An 11,534-nucleotide genomic window follows, 5' to 3' on the forward strand; every position below is an offset into this window, starting at 1 on the left:
TTCAGATTTAGAGGAAGTAACCTAGGCCCAGAGAGGGGAAGCGACTTGCCTAAGAACACACAGCTAGTGAACGAAAGAGTTGGAATGAGAATCCAGTCCCCTGGCTCCCACTTCAGTGCTCTGCTACTAAGTAATTCTCAGCATTGAGGGTTTAGGTAGGGACACCCTTGAAACTGAACAAATGTAGTCTTGACTGGAGCTGGGGTCCTTACTCCATTCCATAGAACTAGACACAGCAAATTTTCATGAATTCCTATTTGGACAATTCAGAATTAGTGATAGTTTGGCCTGAGTGGAAGTAAAGTTGACTTCTGAATTATCTCAAAGTATTTACTGACTGTGACAAAAGTAAGCAAAGTTTTAAGACTGTAACCTCTCCTCACCTTTTTCTTGGTAGCCAGTGCCTCATGCGTAACTGACTTGTCCAGAACAGAAGCCCTTGCCTTGTTCCTTCTTCACTATGACCTTGAGGTGGGGTGGTTATCATCCTCATTTTACAGACGAGGACATGGACCTCAGAAGAGGCTAGTAACACCCGCAGGGTCACACAGCGCCTCAGTGGGATTCGGGCCAGATGTTGCTGATGACCAGGCTCAAGCTCTTTCCAGGGATTTGGTCAACAAGGCCGTTAGCTGTCGGTTGTTGAGCGCTCCCTAGGTGTCGCATGTTGTTCTAAGCTCTTCACGAGAATCCTCTCATCTCTTCCTCACAACTCGTTGACTAGACCAGTGAACAGTAGAAACGCACTCTTGTGAAGTATGGCCGTCCTGTTTCAGAAACATTGCGGGCACTGCAGGAAATTTTCCCACCCACACAGACGTGCTCTGCCCGTTTTAACTGGTTACCTCACACAGCTCCCGGAAGTTTACCGAACAGGTGGGAGGCTGTGCAGCTGGCAGTTAAGAGCATGGGGCTTTGGAGTCACATCCAAATGGGTCTGAATCCCATCTCCTATTCCCTAGCCAGGTGGACGTGGGCAAGTTACGTAATCTCTCTGGTCTGGGTCTCAGTTTCCCACCTATATAAATCAAGGATAATAATAATAGCTCCTCTCACAGTTCTTGAAACAATTAAATCCCCATAAATATGCTCATGCTTGTGAATTTTTTAGTACACTAATGCCTGACACCTGTTAAGTATTTGATAACACCCTGTTATTATTAAGAGTAAGAAATTTCTTAAGAGTAAGTCCTTTTATTTATTTATTTATAATTTATTTTCCCACCTCGGCACTCCTGCGTGGCTCAGCACTCCTTGCGCGCATCAGCACTGCGCATGGGCCAGCTCCACACGGGTCAAGGAGGCCCAGGGTTTGAACCGTGGACCTCCCATGTGGTAGATGGACTCCCTATCCATTGGGCCAAGCCTGCTTCCCAAGAGTAAGTCCCTTTAAAGATACTTTAGACTTGTCAGCAATCTAGTTCATACTCCCCGTTAATATGAATTAGTGAACTTTGTCCAAGTCCTTATTTTTAAATGGATAGGTCGGTCAAGGCTTAGAGGGCTAAGTGACTTACTTTAGGTCATGCAGCCTAGAGTGGTGGAACCCCAAAAGGAGCCCAAATCTGTCTCAATCTAGAGCTCATGGACTTTCTATCCCTCTGCACTGTTCCTGGAGAAATTCTGAAGCTCTTGCTAAGGCTCGGGTTTTCCATGCGAGCTCTTTTTGTTTCCTTTCCCTGATCTCAGTTTCCTCCTTTAAGGACAAAAGGAAAGTATTTTCCTGGATGCCAGATATACTGAGTTGGGGCAGTAGCTGAGGACAGGGGTGAGGAAACCTGCAGATGGATCAGTGCGATCCTCATCTTTAAACCCTGGTAAACCTTTCAGCTGAGCAAGTGCCCCTGCGCGCGTGTAAGTGGTGGTGGGGATGGGGAGGGTGGGGTGCCGAGTGGAAATATGCATGTGTGTGTGGGAAATGGGTGTGTCAGGAGTCTTTTTCTTCCCTTTAGGTGGTTCCTGGGTACTGTGGGGAGTGGAAGAGGGAGAAAAACCCAAGTTTAATTCCATTTCTATCACCCACTTTCTCCTGTGCAAAATCAGGATTTAGACTTGATGGGCTACTTGTAATTTATTCTCTGGCTCTCAAGTACTGATTCTGTGAGAAAATTGAAGAGGCTGTGTAAAGTAAAGAGCATAGCACCAAGCTCAAGCTAGGTAGTCCAGGAAAGGCAACTCTTAACTATTATCCACACAGCACTGTACGTTCTGAAACTGGAATTGGAGCACATGCTTGGCTGGCTTACCACACCCAAGTCAAGGAACGTAAGGTTGAGGTACAAACATCACAAGCCTCTGCCCTCGCTGTCCCTCCACTTAGTCATTCCTGATTCATTCTACAGTCGCTACTGAGAACTGCTGTGAGCCAGGCACCCATCTGCGTGTCGGACACAGTGTGAATACGGCCCTTGAAGTCCCTGCCCTATGGAACTCATTTTTTACTTTTATTTTTATTTTTTGGTGGGACAGGAGGGAGATACACAATAAACAAGTAAATATGTACTCTTCCCTTTTGCAAATCATCTTTTTACTGGTCTGGTCTTAAATCACTAAACATAATAATGTTCCATGCTTCTTTATTTTTTCTATTTGTTTTCCGTATTTCTGCCTTCCCATGTTGGACATGATAGATACTAAATCAATGCTGGTTTAACCTTAATCATTCTTCTGGCACCTTGATTAAGTCCATGAGCTCTCCAAAGTTGGACTTCTAGGTTCAAAACCCATTTCGATTACTAATGTGGACCTTAAGCATGATGCTCGCTTTCTCTGGGTCTAAGTGTAAAATGAGAGTTTGGACCCAACCTCTTTTTGGATTGTGGAGTCCTGTAAGAATGGGATGAAAGCTGCAGACATTCCTCCAATGTAGAAACATACATAGTCACATACGTGTAATTTTGTACATAAGAGGTTCATAAACCTGTCAAGCTCATCTATGGACCTCTGAAGTTTATGGGGCCCCGTTCTTATCAACCCTCAGATCTCCTGCACCGTGCTTTTAGCAGCAACCCCACTGATGCCAAACACCCCTTCACCCAGCCCAGCCCTGCCCTGGTCCCTCTGCTCCCGGCCCAGGCTTGTCTTTCCCTGTTCTGTTCACTCTCCCTAAACTAGCCTGGCTGCCAGCCAGTTTCTCATGGTGTTGTTAGGAAACCAAACACAGGCAAAGAAACTGAAAACTCATTCCATCTGGGTTCCACAACTTTGCTCAGGCCTAGAATTTCCCTCACAGTCATGTGAGAAGCAGCTCTGGCTGTTCTGGCTATTCATTAAAAAAAAAAATGCTCGAAGCAGGGAAAGTCCATCTATTCTCCAGGAATCCCAGCCTGGGTTCTGAGAGAAGCTCGAGGTGAGGTTAGTTCCTCCAGATGAGTCTTTATGTCCCCCCTCTGCAAACTGGAGAGTTGCTGCCTGGTTACTTCTATCCTTCTCTGCCCTTGTTTACAAGTTTAAATACTTCTTACCCCAGACAGTGAGTTCCTGTCTCTCTTTACTCGTCTCGGGCCTACTGGGGTAGGGCCTTCCTTAGTGCTGGCTGGAGGCTCTGGAGGGATGCAGCTGAGGCCTCCCAGCAGGCTCAGTGGACTTATCCAGGTGGAACCAGCCCTGGGACCCCTAGCCAGCACTCTCTACTATATCCCACCCCTGCCCTTTGACTCAAAGCTTTGGTTTGTTTTTTCTGTCTTTCCATTTTGTTCCCTTCCCTGTCCCGCCCCCCCACCCAAAACAAACAAACAAACAAAAGAAACACAAAAAAATTTCCCATCGTCTAATGGGTAGTTTACTGCCAGGGGCACTGAATTTGAGAACTTCTCTCATCTTTCCAACCACATGCGGGTGGAGGGTTGCAGCTTGGCTCCCCCTGCTCTTCTCACCTTCACCACACAGGACAGTGGCCGGGCACATCCGCTTATTTTCTGTAACTGGAGACCACATGTGGTGTATGTGTTGATGGGAGCTGTGCTCACCCGCCTCTGGTTACTTCAGAAGCCCACCACAAAGTGTCTTGGGTGGTGGGTGGCCATGGGAGTCAAAACTGCTGGGTGACGGATGATTTCAGGCTCGACTCCTCCTGACACTTTGGAGTGTTTTATTTTCCTTTGAGGCTGGCAGGAGGCTTCCCCTTTCTTTCTGTGCATCCCTCCATCTCTTGAAATTCTCCATCCTCCTCAGGAGCTCTTAGCACCAGAGAACTTCTTCCCCAGTATCTCCCACCCCAACCCCCAGGAGGAAGCCTGGGAAAATGGGACAAACTTGGGGTTGAAATTAGATCCCATTCTTTCTGTATGTTTTTGGGCAAGTTTAACTGTTCTACACCTTGGTTCCTTTCTGCAGATGGTGCTAAGAACACTTAGCTCCTAGGACACCTCAGAGGATTAGATGCAGGAGTCAACTGCCCAGCACCATTCCCAGCACAAAGCAGATGCTGGGAAGACACTTGAGAAAGTGTCTTTCTTTTCCCAAATGTCCAGGCTCCAGCTTTCCCTCGATGTCTTCCCCCTCTCAATAGCAGTGTTAAGGTCAGCGAAGTGTGAGGGGGCTTGGGGGTGGGGGAGCTGATGCTGATTTTCCATTAGATATTAGGCACCGTGCTAGTCACTTGAGGCATGATTTCACATGGAAACACATGGAAAAGGGTGATGGCAGGCCTGTTCTGAGTGTTCTGCTCTGTGCAGCAGGCTGTAGCCTCATTCCTCAGGCCTGGACCTCCACTCGCTGTCACCAGTCACTCAGGTCTCAGGACTTCTCTCAGAGCCTTTCTCTCTGGCTGTCCCCGATGGCCAAGATACAGACCCTTTCTTGAGGTTTCCTAGACAGGCTTGCAAAGGAAGTGACATGTTTCAGAATCTTACAGGCATCTTATGGTTGCGGACTAGAGTTCTGTCCTCTTTTTGAGCTGGTCCCAGGAAGTCCTTGGCTTCTTGCTAATCTCAGGGATGAGGGTCTCCAGCCTTTTGCTTCCCCTCTATACATCTTCCCCTGTTCCTCTTCCACAGCCCCTGCCTTAATACTTAGGCCTGCAGAGCAGTCAGCCTAGAACTACAGGCACCTTAGAACCTCCCAAAGCGTTTTCATTTTTGAAGACCCCCGGGTTGGGTGAGGAAGTCGTTTGGGGAATTTCTTCAAAATGGGATTGGGAAATTCACCTTATTTCTCAGTCTTACCTTATAGCAGAGGCAGATTTGGGTGGTTAAAAGAGCAAGGGACTGGGAATTAGAAGAACTGAGTTCTAGTCCCAGTTGAGTTCCAAAGCTAATGCTGAGATTTTGGCAAACTACTTACTTTTTGTGGGCCTCAGTTTCCTCATCTGGGAAATGGAGTTTTACAATATGATGTCAAAGGCCTTCTCAGTGAATAAGAAACAACAACAACAAAAAAATCTGTGAACCTTAATTCCAGAGAGTGATAAAAAAATTAAGGATTTATAGTGTACTGTAGTAAGATTAGGGGTAGGTGTCCTGTTGTTCCTGAAATCAGTTCATGTTACTCCTCCTACCAAGAAGGGTGAAGGTATTATCAGCCCTTCTTTCCCTCTCATCTTTCCAAGGCCTGGGACTCATCTTACCACTCAGCTCCTCTGATGGTTTGAAGTTCTTTGATGAATCCCAAGAAGAAAAAGATTTTATTCTTGAACTAATCCAGTCCTGTGAGTGAGGGGCCCTTTTGATTGGACTAAAACAGTCAGGTGTGCTCAGGTTGGGTTGCTGCCCTCTTACTAGAGCTTTATATAAATGGTGATACAGAGAAAGGAAGCTGCCATTTTTGATCCTGCCGTGTGAGAGAGGACTCAAGGATTGCCAAAGCTGAAGCACGAAGCCCAAAAGAGGCTCACAGAGTTAAGGCCAAAGGAGAGATGAACCATGTGCCTGCTAGCTTGCAGCTGAACTCAGGAAGAAAGTGGAGCAGCTGAGACTGAGAGATGAGGCCTGGAAAGAGACAAGCCCTATGACTGGTTGCCCTCCACTGAGCTTTGGGGAGATGGTGGATTCTGGAGGGGAAGGCAGAGATCGGCCGTCATCTTCACCATGTGGCAGCACACCAGGATCACAAGAAGCTGATTTTGGTGAGAAAGCATCTTTGGTACTTTTGATTTGGATATTTTATGGCCTTGGGACTGTAGGCTTTTACCTTCAATACAGTCCCCATTATAAAAGCCAACTCATTTCTGGTACTTCGCATCAGCAGCTCAATGGCAAACTAAGACCGCTCCTGAACCCCTTCCAACAGCAGGGCTGCATTCATCCGTTTGCTCAGAGTTTTACCCTCTTACCCTTCCACTTACTCCTCATTCTTCTATTCTTCCATTCCTTCATCCATCTACCCATTCATCTCTACTTCTGTATAGTTAAAATTCTTTATTCATAAACACAGAAAACAACTTTGGCTACCTTAAACAGGAAGGCAGTGTATTGAGGCGTGATATTGAGTAGCTCATAGAATGGACGGAGCTTTGGAGAGCCTGGCTTGAAACAAAGGTGAGAAACCAGAGAGACTCTGGGAGTTCGGAGAGTAGGAACTACTTGTCATTACAGTGTCATTACAGTACCACTGTTGAAATAAATGTACTCAACCAACTTAAATATCCTCATCTCGGTCTACTAGAGATTCATTGTCCTAGGAGAGGGAATGTGACCGACCATGCTCTTGCGATTTGCTTACTTCCTGGCTAGACGATAGAGCACCTGATCTGTGTACTACTGAGACTGCATAATCTAGAGAAGAGGTAATTTCACAAGAGAATATCAAGATGCTGTTTGGAAGCGGATATAGATACTATGTAGAAAAATAAACTCAAATAAACACATGAACCCAGTATTCCACCCATCCCTCCACCCACTCACCCAGCTATTCATCTAGCCACTCCGTCATCTATTCATCCATTCTCTCAGCCAATCAAACAACACACCTTTACTGAGCACCCATCATGTTCCAGGGCCATGCAAGGCACTTAGGATACAGTGCAAGGCCACCAATCAGGCACACTCCGAGAGTCTTCTTGTGAAGGAGGCACCTATGAAGCCGAAACAAAGATGAGGACCCGGGGAAAGGAATTCATGCACATCCATATACTGGAGGATCCTACACAACATTGCTAGGGACACGGTGACTCATTCTGCACGTGGACAGTTAAGGGATAGTTTGCATGGACATCTTCTGCTGCAGGAGGTTAGTTATCATGGGGCAGAACGGAATGTGGCTGGGATTAGGCACCAGCAAACCTGAATCTGTTGCTGGTCTCTGCTTCTTTCTAGCATGGGTAAGTTATACCACCTTTTCCTTATCTCGAAAACGGGAAGAATGAATGCAACAATCCTTGCCTTGAATAACGTGGAGAAACTGCCGTGGAAGTCAAATGAGTTAATGGATGGGAAGGCATTTTCAAACGTAAAGGGGGAAAAACATGATTTCACCAGTTTCTTCTGTCTTCGCCATGGCTGGGGATAATCCCCATGGCTCATGTGCTTCTCTGGCTTTCACCCCCCACTGCCCACCCCCTAGTGGTGACCAGGGAGAGGATCTGTCTTCAGTTCCTCTGACTGGTAGAGTCTTCAGTTCCTCTGACTGGTAGATGAATGTCCAGGGTAATCACTGCCACCCCCCTCAGAAAAGTGGAAAGTCAAGGTCTGTGGGCTCCAAATAGGCTGGAAACAACAGCTGGGTGTGTGTTTGTGGGGGGAGAGGGGTTGAGCAACTGGCCAGCTTTCCTGTGAGCGGGAATGAAATGACCTGGGGGAATTCTAAACCCTGTGGGAGGCCCAACTATTTACAGCTCACAAAGGGAAGGATGGGAGTTCCTCAAGTTTTGGCCCAGTCAACACAGGAAACCACAGCTGAGATCAAAGGGTGAAGTATGTATTGGGTGGAGGAAATAGCCCTAGACTTACAGGGGTCCAGGCTGTGACCCTGGGTGAGGCACGTCAACTCTCTGAGCCTCAGTTTTCTCATCTGTGAAATGGGTAGCTTGCCTGCAGGGAACAGCCAATTGGTAGTGCTGGCTCATCTTTTTCACTCATTGTCCTAGGACAGATTTCTGGGCCAGGCACGGGCCTACCTACCTGCCCCTTAGCTGGTCTCTTCCAGCTAAAGGTTTTTCCCTCATTTTAAAACCACTCCCTGTGCTGCCATTCATCAGTGGGTGGGCGTCTATGGAGGGCAGTTTGGCCTAAGATGACACCACAGTATGCTGGCCTTTCTTGCCATGTGGGAATGGGTTTTGAAAACAGGGGTTTGCCTGGTAGCTGCAGACAGCTCTTTCTCCCAGGGTGGACAAGGGTGGAGAGCACAGGCTTTCAGAGTAAGGCAGACTTGGATTTGTGTTCTTGCTTGCCTGTTTTTTTTGCTTAGCTTTTTAAACTTTGCTGGGCCTTGGCTCCCTTATTTGTGAAATGGGGATAATAATACCACCTACTCTTCACTGTAAGGATTCAAAGAAATAGCTGTATGAGGTAGCACAAAAATGTCATTTTAGTACAGCTGGTTAAGGTTGAGCTGGCTTACCTAAAAGGAATGTGTAAGAAAGAAATCTCCTTCTGGAAGAAAATAAGGCTCATCTGATTGTGGAGAAGAAAAGAATTTATTCTCAATCTTGCAAGAAGGGGGGCACAACCAGAAAACGTGGCTAGCGCCCTGAACAAAGAAAAATGACACAATTTATACCCCTAAGTCTAGCAAGCAAGCCCTTCCTCTGTTTCTCCATAGATTGGATACTTCAGAGGTTACAGCCTATCTGAGAAATTTAACTTTCCCATGCAAGTTCCCCAGTTTTTTATTAACAGCTTCCCCCATCACATTCCAACCGTTTTGGCTTTTACCTGCTCGTTTGCCAAATAAGGTACGGAGGTTAGTGCTGAATTGGTATTGACTTAGCTCTTCCTTGTGCATTCTTTTTACGGCCTATAGGCCTGGCTTAAGCTGGTTTCCTTTGTTCTTGCTTACCTGGGGAGTGGGGACTGAGGCAGTAGGTTGCCAGGTTTCATTAATTAATATTTTCTTCCTTTATGTGAAAACTAAACTGATCCCTGTCTCTTACAAATGCAGTCTTTTCTTAGGGGGGATCTATTCTTTGGTGTAGGGGAAAAATTTTTCCTAATGGGCTTGTCTAATTATCAAATGGGAGACTCCAGCACCACATTCCACCCCTGCCTTAAATTCCTAAAGAGGACTAAATGGCTCTGCATAAAAAAGAAATAGGAATTGGGAGTTCTTCATGGTCAGTGTGAGAGATGAGTGTAGGGGGTACGGAACGGTGAGGGAGAAGTAGGAAGCGGGTGGTGCGTCCTAGGAACACAGTGGGCCAGATCCTGGGAAAAAATTCTTGCCAGGGAGAAATTAATTCCTTCTGTCAGGGGAATGACCAGTGAATTTTTTTAGGGCAATGTTGGATAGTATCCAAATTCAAGTCCTCATCTGAATTATTTTGTGCTACATTCAGTGCCTATCCTGTGCCCAAATCTCCAGTAAATCTGTTACACCTAATAACCCTACATATTTTGAAGATGAAGGAACGATGACCCTTCACATGGGGTGAAGCTGCATGAGAAGAAATGGAGAATTCATGGAAGCTGGGCACTGGAGGGGTAATGCTGGAGAAACCGTGTAGCTGAAATATTAAGGCATTATACTACCTTATAATATTAGAAAAAATCAGTGTAACTCTGGCTCACATGTCAGGAGGCACACAGAGCTATAGCTTTAACTGGACCCAGATTTAACTCCACCAAAATGTGTTAACTATGCACTCACTTGATAGCTTTACTCCCATCTGTATCTTCCCATCCTTAGCACCAAGGTTACCTGACCCCAGGTGCCATGCGTATTATACAATTAATTGAAAGCAAAAACTAATTTTCCAGACCCTTCTTAGAAATGTCATCCTAATGATGAACTTGCATTGTTTCAACTGACATAAAAGTTGTGAGAAAAACCCTTAACACGGAGGCCAGTTTGAGATTGTACATCTCTGGTCTCCCGCTGGTGAATAAAGCTACTTTTCCTTCCTAGCCTGGTTCAGCGTGTCTGTCTATTCTGCCGTGATGAGCGAATGAACCCAGCTGAGGACACCCCGCCCCTCTTCAGAGGGAGAGGTGACAAGATACAACGTGAGTCTTCAGAACTCCTCGGGGATCCGGAGGGGGTGAGATTCTGGACCTTTGCAATATCTGGGAATGGGAGTGGGCGGATTCTTTGGCTATTGTGGTGAGGCTCCAGATGACCCCACGGCGGGGGCCGCCAAGTGGATGGCTTACAAAGGAGGCAGGATGTGCTGAGACTCAGGCCACTGAGGACTGGGTGGGGCTGCGGCAGCGGGTTGAAGACCTAGGTCTGGCCACACCAAGAGAACAGACCGTTAGTCTCATGAACTGTGTCCTGCAGCGGTCTGTGAGGGCCCGGGGGCAAGGGGAATGAGCCACGGCGTAAGGCCACATCAGCAGAAGCCAGCAGGAAGGAAACCACACTCCCGTCCCCAACCAGGGCCCTGTGCCCACTTAAACGCCGCCTGTCTCCTGACACCATCTTGGGAGGTAAGAAGCAGAGTTTGAACTTTACATTGACCCGAAATGAGATTACTTTATTCCAGAGGAGACAGTGTCCCTTAATGGGCATTGTTTATTCCACCATTGGTGGGGATGGATGTTTCAGAGTGAGATCAGTTACTGAAAACAAAGACAGCAAATTTTTGTACCCTCCAAGGTGTAATGTGTAAATTTTTGACGCTGCCACATGATGAATGCTGAAGAACCACCCCCACTGTCCCTCAGACGGTTCTCCAACCACAAAGCCACCCTCTCCTATCGCAGACACACTCAGGCTCCTTCTAGCCTCATTGCTGCAGATGCTCTAACCACCCAAGTTTCTCTCGTCAGAGCTCTGCGAGTGCATCTGAAAATGGCAGGAGGGAACCTCTCTGGCAGCCGGCATCCTTCCTTTTGTGCCATGTAGTTTGTTTTTCGATTGCTGCAATCCCTGAAAGAGGCTTATTGGAAAATTCTTAGAAATTAGGTGGTGGAATTGTTTTGTTGGAAAGAAAAAAAAAAGTGAAAAAGAAAAGGCAAGTATAGAGGCTGAAGTTGGGTGTCAAGTTGGCTGGATTTTCTCCTTGTTGTTCTGCAGAATGCATCTCCAGCCATGCTACACTTCTGTTAAATGGGGATAATATTAGGCATTATTTCCCTCAAGGGTTTGGGGGGAAGATTGGGATGATGTAGGAATTGGGACTTCTTTATGGCACATTGTAAGTGCTCAATATTAATTAGCGGTTAGTATTTTATTTATTCTCTTCTTTCACCCTGTAGTTTTGGGGTCTTCTTACTGCCCTGTTCTCCATCAGTGAATAGGTGAATGCTAGTACTATTAAGAATCTTTACTGTGAGGAAAATAGGAATGCTCTAGCTTGGAGGGAAGGAGTGACACATGGAAATAGGAATTGTCATAATCCCACCACTTTGGGCAGCCAAGCCAAAGCAGCACAGATTTCCGACCTTCTTCACCTTCTGATCTCTGGAAAAAAACCCACCACTTACTAACTGACCCTG

The sequence above is a fragment of the Dasypus novemcinctus genome, chromosome 21 (genome assembly GCF_030445035.2).
Source record: "Dasypus novemcinctus isolate mDasNov1 chromosome 21, mDasNov1.1.hap2, whole genome shotgun sequence".
NCBI lineage: Eukaryota > Metazoa > Chordata > Mammalia > Cingulata > Dasypodidae > Dasypus > Dasypus novemcinctus.